Below are 11,499 nucleotides of genomic sequence, written 5' to 3'. Positions count from 1 at the left end.
ATTTTGCTACTTTCTCACTGATCCTGCCCCCTGGCCCTTTTAGCAAAGTTTGTGAAAATCCCAATTTCTGACTGTTTCGACACTACAGGCCCTGTCGTTTTTTCAATTTTTGCCCACTTTGGAAAATCCTTCACAATTTTCACAAAAAGCACCAACTGTGCTTGATTTTACTAGTTTTTCACTCAGCCCGCTCCCCGGCCCCTTTTAGCAAGGTTTGGTGAAATCCCCATTTTTGACTTTTTCGACATTACCGGCCCTGTGGTTTTTTTCAATTTTTGCCCACTTTGGAAAATCCTTCACAATTTAAAAAAAAAACGCCCCAACTGTGCTTGATTTTGCTCGTTTTTCACTCAGCCCGTTCCCTGGCCCCTTTTAGCAAGGTTTGGGAAAATCCCCATTTTTGATTTTTTCGACACTACCGGCCCTGTCGTTTCTTTCACATTTTGCCCACTTTGGAAAAATCCTTCACAATTTTAACATAACGCCAGAACTGTGCTTGATTTTGCTCCTTTCTCGCTCAGCGCGCCCCCCTGACACATTTTAGCAAGGTTTGGGAAAATCCCCATTTTTGACTTTTTCGACACTACCGGCCATTTCGTTTTCTTAAACTTTTGCCTGTTTTGGAAAATCCTTCACAATTTTCACAAAACGCCCCAACTGTGCTTGATTTTGCTCGTTTTTCACTCAGCCCGCCCCCCTGACCCCTTTTAGCAAGGTTTGGGAAAATCCCCATTTTTGACTTTTTCGACACTACCGGCCCTGACGGGTTTTTTTAAACTTTTGCCCACTTTGGAAAATCCTTCACAATTTTCAAAAAAAACGCCCCAACTGTGCTTGATTTTGCTCCTTTCTCACTCAGCCCGCCCCCCTCATACCTTTTAGCAAGGTTTGGAAAAATCCCCATTTTTGACTTTTTCGACACTACAGGCCCTGTCGTTTTTTTCAATTTTTTCCCGGTTTGGAAAATCCTTCACAATTTTCACAAAACGCCCCAACTGTGCCGGATTTTGCTCCTTTCTCACTCAGCCCGCCCCCCTGACCACTTTTAGCAAGGTTTGGGAAAATCCCCATTTTTGACTTTTTCGACACTACAGGCCCTGTCGTTTTTTTCAATTTTTTCCCGGTTTGGAAAATCCTTCACAATTTTCACAAAACGCCCCAACTGTGCCGGATTTTGTTCCTTTCTCACTCAGCCCGCCCCCCTGACCCCTTTTAGCAAGGTTTGGGAAAATCCCCATTTTTGACTTTTTCGACACTACCGGCCCTGTCGTTTTTTTAAATTTTTACCCGATTTGGAAAATCCTTCACAATTTTCACAAAACGCTCCAACTGTGCTTGATTTTGCTCGTTTTTCACTCAGCCCGCCGCCTGGCCCCTTTTAGCAAGGTTTGTGAAAATCCCCATTTTTGACTTTTTCGACACTACCGGCCCTGACGTTTTTTTTTAAATTTTTGCCCACTTTGGAAAATCCTTCACAATTTACACAAAACGCCCCAACTGTGCTTGATTTTGCTCGTTTTTCACTCAGCCCGCTCCCTGGCCCCTTTTAGCAAGGTTTGGGAAAATCCCCATTTTTGATTTTTTCGACACTACCGGCCCTGTCGTTTCTTTCACATTTTGCCCACTTTGGAAAAATCCTTCACAATTTTAACATAACGCCAGAACTGTGCTTGATTTTGCTCCTTTCTCGCTCAGCGCGCCCCCCTGATCATTTTAGCAAGGTTTGGGAAAATCCCTATTTTTGACTTTTTCGACACTACCGGCCATGTCTTTCTTTTCAATGTTTGCCCACTTTGGAAAATCCTTCACAATTTTCACAAAACGCCCCAACTTTGCTTGATTTTGCTCCTTTCTCACTCAGCCCGCCCCCCTGACACCTTTTAGCAAGGTTTGGGAAAATCACCCACCCTTCCCCATTTTTGACTTTTTCGACACTACCGGCCCTGTCGTTTTTTTAAATTTTTGCCCACTTTGGAAAATCCTTCACAATTTTCACAAAACGCCCTAACTGTGCTTAATTTTCTCGTTTTTCACTCAGCCCGCCCCCCCTGGCCCCTTTTAGCAAGGTTTGGGAAAATCCCCATTTTTGACTTTTTCGACACTACCGGCCCTGACGTTTTTTTTTTAACTCTTGCCCACTTTGGAAAATCCTTCACAATTTTCACAAAACGCCCCAACTGTGCTTGATTTTTCTCATTTCTCACTCAGCCCGCCCCCCTGGCCCCTTTTGGCAAGGTTTGGGAAAATCCCCATTTTTGACTTTTTCGACACTACCGGCCCTGTCGTTTTTTAAATTTTTTTTGCCCACTTTGGAAAATCCTTCACAATTTTCACAAAAAGCACCAACTGTGCTTAATTTTCTCGTTTTTCACTCAGCCCGCCCCCCTGGCCCCTTTTAGCAAGGTTTGGGAAAATCCCCATTTTTGACTTTTTCGACACTACCGGCCCTGACGGGTTTTTTTAAACTTTTGCCCACTTTGGAAAATCCTTCACAATTTTCACAAAACGCCCCAACTGTGCTTGATTTTGCTCATTTGTCACTCAGCCCGCCCCCCTGGCCCCTTTTGGCAAGGTTTGGGAAAATCCCCATTTTTGACTTTTTCGACACTACCGGCCCTGTCGTTTTTTAAATTTTTTTTCCTATTTTGGAAAATCCTTCACAATTTTCACAAAACGCCCCAACTGTGCTTGATTTTTCTCCTTTCTCACTCAGACTGCCCCCCTGGCCCTTTTTAGCAAGGTTTGGGAAAATCCCCATTTTTGACTTTTTCGACACTACCGGCCCTGTCGTTTTTTCAAATTTTTTACCCACTTTGCAAAATCCTTAACAATTTTCACAAAACGCCCCAACTGTGCTTGATTTTGCTCCTTTCTCACTCAGCCCGCCCCCCTGACACCTTTTAGCAAGGTTTGGGAAAATCCCCATTTTTGACTTTTTCAACACTACCGGCCTTGTCGTTTTTTTCAATTTTTGCCCGTTTTGGAAAATCCTTCACAATTTTCACAAAACGCCTCAACTCTGCTTGATTTTGCTACTTTCTCATTCATCCTGCCCCCTGGCCCTTTTAGCAAGGTTTGGGAAAATCCCCATTTCTGACTTTTTCGACACTACCGGCCCTGTCGTGTTTTTAAATTTTTACCCACTTTTGAAAATCCTTCACAATTTTCCCAAAACGCCCCAACTGTGCTTGATTTTGCTCCTTTCTCACTCAGCCCGACCCCTGACACCTTTTAGCAAGGTTTGTGAAAATCCCCATTTTTGACTTTTTCGACACTACCGGCCCTGTCGTTTTTTCAAATTTTTGCCCACTTTGGAAAATCCTTCACAATTTTCACAAAACGCCCTAACTGTGCTTAATTTTCTCGTTTTTCACTCAGCCCGCCCCCCTGGCCCCTTTTAGCAAGGTTTGTGAAAATTCCCATTTTTGAATTTTTCGACATTACCGGCCCTGTCGTTTTTTTCAATTTTTACCCGGTTTGGAAAATCCTTCACAATTTTAACAAAACGCCCCAACTGTGCTTGTTTTTGCTCATTTCTCACTCAGACCGCCCCCCTGGCCCCTTTTAGCAAGGTTTGGGAAAATTCCCATTTTTGGCTTTTTCAACACTACCAGCCCTGTCGTTTTTAAAAAAAATTGTTACCACTTTGAAAAAATCCTTCACAATTTTCACACAACGCCCCAACTGTGCTTGATTTTGCTCCTTTCTCACTCAGCCCGCCCCCCTGGCCCCTTTTAGCAAGGTTTGGGAAATTCCCCATTTTTGACTTCACAATTTTCACATAACTTCCCAAGTGGGCTCGTTTGGCAGTCATTTATGTGAGTAAATAAACATATTCCTTTTACATCAACTCCCTATTATGCTCATACGTTATATGAAACTTCCCCAGGAGCATTGTTAAAGTATTTTGGAGGAGGCACTGACTCGGCCCAGGGGCAATCCACCTCCTCGGGAAGGCTGATGAATCAGGTGATCGAAAAACTGTCACCATATATATTTAATTTCTAGTCAAATTATCTCATTAATATGTAATAATATAAGATATAATCATATGACAAGGGAGTGGACATGTTTTTCATCTCAGGTCCATCTCTATCCTCTGCTCTATCCTCTGTGCCCACTGTCCTCTCTCCAACCTCCGCTGTACCTGGTAAGTTAACAACAAAATAGCCTTTAATTGCTCAGTGCACTGCAGAACATACTGAGATGAATATTTTTTTAATATAAGATATAATCATATGACAAGGGACATGTTTTTAGACAAATGCATATTATTTCAAAACTTCTCAAGCAATTATCAGTTGTTTTACTGGCAGTTTGTTTTCTTGTTACAAGCTATAGCTGTACTTTTTTATTTAGAAAATAAGCAGCATAATTTTCAAGTGTAATATGACTATAACATGGCTAGCTTTTGTTGTTGTTGTTTTTCATCTCAGGTCCATCTCTATCTTCTGCTCCATCCACTGTGCCCACTGTCCCTTCTGTGTCTTCTGCGACCTCAGCTGTACCTGGTAAGTTAACAATAAAACAGCGTTTATAATTGTTCAGTGTACTGCAGAATATTCTCAGATGAATAATTTTGTCCAAAAATATTAATTTAATTTCCCTATAGGTCCTTCATCTTTGGTCATCGAGATTGATGTTTCATCTACTTATTCGGCGTCGAGTTTGCAGCAGGGATCAGCAGCTCCGCCAGTAGACCCAGCTGAGTGTCCTTCTTTCCTGTCAGACTTCTTTATATTTTATTTATAAACCATTTGTGTTACCTTGTTTCAGGTGCCTCTGTTGATTTACATCATTATTTGAGTATTTGTCTGATATTTTTTAATACTGTCTGTTTTTGTACATTTGCTGTTACAGTTTATTTAAAACAAAAAAATAATAAAGCAGATTGTGTTTACAGTAAATGATTGGTTTATTTTGTAACTTTTAGTTGGCCTAGATGACATTCAGTATCCCACTTAGTACTATATCACTGAATCTGAATATCATTTGAATTTAAGTGTAAATCAACCCCAGGCTGCTCTTGTAGCTGAATTTGCTACCATTTCAGATTAAAAACCATAGATGGGTAAAACATGCCGATTTGCCAAATATTCATTGTTTGCAAATTTGGTATCTGCTTCCATGGCATTAATCACTGTGGATCACAATCTAACTACAACAAAAAGTTCTCACATTTAGTATTAAAAATGTATTCGTAATACGTTTATAGTAGGGTGAATGATCAATAATTATTATTATTGGCAGTAATAGAGTGCCCCAAAATCAAATTTTGCTTAGGGCCCAATGGAAGCTTGGGCCAGCCCTGATCACAAGTTTAGATATTTGACTGATTCCGAAATTTTTCGATTTATTAATTATGATTTATTGAATAAAGAGATTTATTGGACACACAAAAGTCCAATCAATCTATAATTTCCGGAGAGTTTCCAGTGGTGCCCTGATAACGAAGAAAAATTAGTGTCCACAATGTCCTACCTCTTTCTCTAGTTTATCCAATTTTTCCTGTCTGAGCCTCTTTTGTAGTGCCAATTTTGCAATGATTTTCCCTCTCAAACCAGCCTTCCCTGCATCCCATACCATAAGTGGGGACACGTGACAGGTTTAACTGAATTTCATCTTGTAGTTCTTCTTTAATTTTTCCCTTAAGAACACTTAAATTAAGTCTCCAGGAAAAAGTATTAAAATCTAGGTAAACCGGACTGTGGTCTGACAAGTCCATTATCCCAATTTTACATGACCTTACAAAAAAAACTAAACAAATTATCAATCCTTGAATAAGTTTTGTGTGGTGAGGAATAAATGGTGTAATCTCTTGTTGTAGGATTGAACTCTCTCCACACGTCACAAATGCCCATCTCTCTTATCACCTTTCTCACCTTTTTGCCTACTGTGTTATACTGAGTCTGAGTTAATCTTGACACATCGCACTTTGGGTTCAGTCTTAGATTAAAGTCACCACCGTCTGAGTTAATCTTGACACATCGCACTTTGGGTTCAGTCTCAGATTAAAGTCACCACCACAAATCACCATTCCCTGGGCTTTTGTAATCATTACATTAAAGAATTTTTCTATAGAACCCCCACGTCGCACCTGGAGGTGCATATATATTTAAGAGAGTGATTTCTGATCATTCTAATTTTCCTATAACCATACTATACCTTCCTTCCTTGTCCATGAATTCTGCTGTCTTTTCAAAAATTACCCTTGTTGATATCAGTGTTGCCACCCCCCTTCTATGTCCTGTTTTATAAGACGCTGAGTAAACCTGGTTAAAGCCCTGCCTTTTGAGTTTAGCATGCTCGGAATTGGTTAAATGGGTCTCTTGCAGGAATATTATATCTACTTTGTCTTTTTTCATTTTGCCCAGAATCTTATTTCTTTTTACCGGGTTAAGTACACCCTTCACAATGCAAGAAGCCAACCTTGAGTGGGGAGAACAAGTATTTGATACACTGCCGATTTTGCAGGTTTTCCCAGTTACAAAGCATGTAGAAGTCTGTCATTTGAGTGACGGAATCTAAAACAAAAATCCAGAAAATCACATTGTATGATTTTTAAGTAATTAATTTGCATTTTATTGCATGACATAAGTATTTGATACATCAGAAAAACAGAAATTAATATTTGGTATAGAAACCTTTGTTTGCAATTACAGAGATCAGACGTTTCCTGTAGTTCTTGACCAGGTTTGCACACACTGCAGCAGGGATTTTGGCCCACTCCTCCATACAGATCATCTCCAAATCCTTCAGGTTTCAGGGCTGTCGCTGGGCAATATGGACTTTCAGCTCCCTCCAAAGATTTTGGGTTCAGGTCTGGAGACTGGCTAGGCCACTCCAGGACCTTGAGATGCTTCTTACGGAGCCACTCCTTGGTTGCACTGCCTGTGTGTTTCGGGTCGTTTTCATGCTGGAAGACCCAGTCACGACCCATCTTCAATGCTCTTACTGAGGGAAGGAGGTTGTTGGTCTCGGTCCCAATTCGCGATGTGCCCGCTCAATCTTGAGGTAGTTGGTGTGAGGCAACAGATTTTCCACGTATGTTATCATCGACGTGGAGTTGTTCTCCGACCCTTCCTCTATTCCGTGAATTCTTACATTCTCCCATCTTGCTCTTCCCTCTTGATCTGTAAGTTTATCCTCCAGTTTAGCCTGTAGCTTAAGCAGTTACCTCGTATCCTCCTCCAGCCCCTGCACTCTTTCCTCTGTCTCTGAAATTCGCATTTTGGCTTCGTATCTGCTAATAGTTGCCTTAATGTCCTCTCATATTTCTTGGAGAGTGTCTTCATTTTCACACTGAAACTCTCTCAGTTCTTGCATAGCATCAAAACACAACATCAAAAATTGCAACACTATTATTTAGTTAAAATTATTGAGAGTCTAAGTTTTTACTTAAAATAAAGAACAGCAGGGGGCAATACATCCCATCATGGAGGTAAATCACATTTCAGAAGTAGCCTTGCCTTCATATTTCAAATGATCCAGATGGTGATTGTTTGTTTGAGGCAAGTCTCATTCAACACTCGGCAGAAATATGCCGATTTTCACTCGGGATCACCGCAAAAAAACATGTAACCCTTTCTGTACCTTTCCTTTAGGCAAGGCCCTGTGTTCAGAACTTTTATTACCCTTAATTAAGGCCTCTAAAATCAGTAACTCTAAATTAAAGTGTTTTTTCAGTGTGTTATACTGTCAATGTTTCCTCTTGTCTCTGTAAAGTAACTTATCACTTATAACTACCAGATATCACAAACAACTTCTCTCAAATTGTAAATTTATTAACTAAAATAAAAGTAATTTCTTACCTCAAAATAATAAAACACAAATGAATTGAATCAAATACCTTTTGTTTACCAGTAAAATAACATATACTAACTTAATGGGCCCACACACTCACACTCACACAAGCCGGCAAAAAATGACAATTAAATAAAATAACCCCCACGTTGCAGGCCTGGATGAATTTGGGATCGTGGTGGCCAAAACAGGTAGCCTCTTCACTCTAGCCGAGTAAAACAATGGCGAATACTGGCGAAAACATAGCCAGACCAAATTACACACATCTATAGATGAGACTTGTGGCTACATTTTGACGTTTGAATGGAGTCTGTAACTGAAAGTATGCATGAATAATATATATATATTTTGAAAAGCCTGAAAAATCGTAGAAAATCCCACATGTAACGGCAAACTGTGCACTTCCTGTTGGATTTAGGTCAGTGGTGTCAGAGTGTGATTTGTAGGTCTTGATAAGACACACAATTGAGTTTTGGTTTGATCTTTCTACGCCATTCCTATCAGGCGTAGTGGCCGTTTTAGTGTTTCTAGGTGGCGCTAGAGAGTTTGACGTTGTTTGTTTTTCCATTTTATCGAATTTTTCGCCAGACCTGATGTGCGTTCCAAATTTGGTGAGTTTTGGAGCAGGTTTAGGTGGTCAAATTGAGGCGCAAAGTGTTGATAGAATAATAATAAAAAACAATACAAAAACAATAGGGACCGAGCCGAAAGGCAAGAGGGCGAGGACTCCAGAAGGGAGTCCTGCCCTTGCCTGGAGGCAATTAAAGCTGCAATTAAAACTTCGGCCCCTTGCGCACGTCGGGCCGTGGCGAAGCGGAAAGGTTTCCATCAGGTGCATTTAGACGCATTCAGACCCAGGCATTTATTGGACACTGCAATAAGTAGATACACGTTACACACACGATCTCTCTCTCTGTCTGTGTAGACATTTAGACTGAGCAAGTGAAATGAACTGCCACTTTGATGAATCAAACAGGAGAGGAACTTATTTCCAGTGAAACCTGTAGATATGTTTCTAGTTCATGCTCATGTAATTCACGATAAGCAGTACCCCCATTCGGCCAGCAGTTCCTAAATTGCGAAAGGCAAAATTCCTCACATTGCCACATAGCAACCGAATCCCTAATCAGGGATTAACATGAGGATGCACCTCATTAACGTGAGGATGCATTTCATTAACATGAGGATTGTTTGGACTTGAGCTAATTCTACTTGCTAAATCTTACGCTATGTGTTAGCTCAGTCCGTGTGTTCGTTAAATGAAAGAATAGGAGAAGATGAGCGGTCTCACAGGCTATTTTATTTAGCAGTAAATGAATAAAACATACAGAGCTCTGGGTCGAGATCTTCCTGTCCCTGATGAACAACAGTGGTTTGTCAGTTCATGAAGTCTGACTCTATGCTTTCCCTGACCCATTTTATACACAATACAGAATGTTGATGCAATGTGTGAGGTGTTGTCTCCTCCTGATTGGCTGTTGATCTGACTCCATCCTCCATCTTCTCACAGTCCAGGATATGTGACTTTCCTGTGACCTCCTTAAACAGGCGCAATAGTGACTTCCATGTGACCCCCTTCTTCTGAAACTACACAATCACCAGACCTCCTGTGGGGGTTTTATGGTTAGTTCTGCATCGTTTAACAAAGGATGGTCAGGGCTATGACTGACTGTTTGACCCCGATCTCCTGTTAATAATAAACCTTTAACCTATACAAGTGGGACGTGTCAACATCAAGAATCTACCTATTTAATTACACTTCAGGGTAAACTGTCTTCCAGCTGGGATGCATTCTTATTACACAACAAGCTTACTGCTTTCAAATTGTTACACATAGGACCACATATTTATATGAAACAAACAACAAAGTAATTAATCCCCTTATCTGATATTTTAGCAGTGGCCAATTCATAGCATATATCTACAGGATGCACCTAATTAACGTGAGGATGCACCTCATTAACATGAGGAAGCATCTCATTAACATGAGGATGCACCTCATTAACATGAGGAAGCATCTCATTAACGTGAGGATGCACCTCATTAACGTAAGGATGCACCTCATTAACGTGAGGATGCACCTTATTAACGTGAGGATGCATTTCATTAACATGAAGATGAACCTCATTAACGTGAGGATGCACCTCATTAACATGACGATGCATCTCATTAACATGAGAGTGCATGTCATTAACATGTGAGGATGCACCTCATTAACATGAGGATGCACCTCATTAACGTGAGGATGCATCTCATTCACATGTGAGGATGCACCTCAGTAACGTGAGGATGCATTTCATTAACATGAGGATGCATCCAATTAACGTGTTCATTAACATGAGGATGCATCTCATTAACGTGAGGATGCATCTAATTAACGTGAGGATGCACCTCATTAACATGAGGAAGCATCTCATTAACATGAGGATGCACCTCATTAACGTGAGGAAGCATCTCATTAACATGAGGATGCATCCCATTAACGTGCTCATTAACATGAGGATGCATCTCATTAACGTGAGGATGCACCTCATTAACGTGAGGATGCATCTCATTAACATGTGAGGATGCACCTCATTAACGTGAGGATGCATCTCATTAACATGTGAGGATGCACCTCATTAACATGAGGAAGCATCCCATTAACATGAGGATGCACCTCATTAACATGAGTATGCATCTCATTAACATGAGGATGCATCTCATTTACATGTGAGGATGCACCTCATTAACATGAGGATGCATCTCATTAACGTGAGGATGCATCTAATTAACATGTGAGGATGCACCTCATTAACATGAGGATGCATCTCATTAACATGAGGATGCATCTCATTAACATGTGAGGAAGTACCTCATTAACGTGAGGATGCATCTCATTAACATGTGAGGATGCACCTCATTAACATGAGGATGCATCTCATTAACATGAGGATGCACCTCATTAACATGAGTATACATCTCATTAACACGAGGATGCATCTCATTAACATGTGAGGATGCACCTCATTAACATGAGGATGCATCTCATTAACATGAGGATGCACCTCATTAACATGAGTATACATCTCATTAACACGAGGATGCATCTCATTAACGTGAGGATGCATCTCATTCACATGTGAGGATGCACCTCATTAACATGAGGATGCACCTCATTAAAGTGAGGATGCATTTCATTAACATGAGGATGCACCTCATTAACGTGAGGATGCACCTCATTAACGTGAGGATGCATATCATTAACATGTGAGGATGCACCTCATTAACGTGAGGAAGCATCTCATTAACATGAGGATGCATCCCATTAACGTGCTCATTAACATGAGGATGCATCTCATTAACGTGAGGATGCACCTCATTAACGTGAGGATGCATCTCATTAACATGTGAGGATGGACCTCATTAACATGTGAGGATGCACCTCATTAACGTGAGGAAGCATCTCATTAACATGAGGATGCATCCCATTAACGTGCTCATTAACATGAGGATGCATCTCATTAACGTGTCCGGATTCACGTAGAACAGCTTGAAACACAGACCTGCAGGACAGTGAGACGGGGTCAGGGTCAATAACAGATCAATAACGGATCAATAACGGATCAATAACAGATCAATAACAGATCAATAACGGATCAATAACGGATCAATAACGGATCAATAACAGATCAATAACAGGAAGGACCGACCGGC

The 11,499-nt window shown here is 40.8% G+C and overlaps 1 long non-coding RNA gene across 1 annotated transcript; it reads right to left on the bottom strand.

Moving 5' to 3' along the window:
* Positions 1-9,083: 9,083 nt before the first annotated feature.
* LOC133977130 (uncharacterized) lies at positions 9,084-11,172 on the bottom strand. The gene is made up of 2 exons (XR_009924912.1): positions 11,065-11,172; positions 9,084-10,957 (listed from the first exon to the last, which is right to left on the bottom strand). It is a non-coding gene; the product is annotated as an uncharacterized LOC133977130 (long non-coding RNA).
* Between the last annotated feature and the right edge of the window lie 327 nt (positions 11,173-11,499).

This window comes from Scomber scombrus, unplaced genomic scaffold (genome assembly GCF_963691925.1).
Source record: "Scomber scombrus unplaced genomic scaffold, fScoSco1.1 SCAFFOLD_149, whole genome shotgun sequence".
Classification (NCBI taxonomy): domain Eukaryota; kingdom Metazoa; phylum Chordata; class Actinopteri; order Scombriformes; family Scombridae; genus Scomber; species Scomber scombrus.
This window is presented reverse-complemented; position numbering and strand designations above follow the sequence as displayed.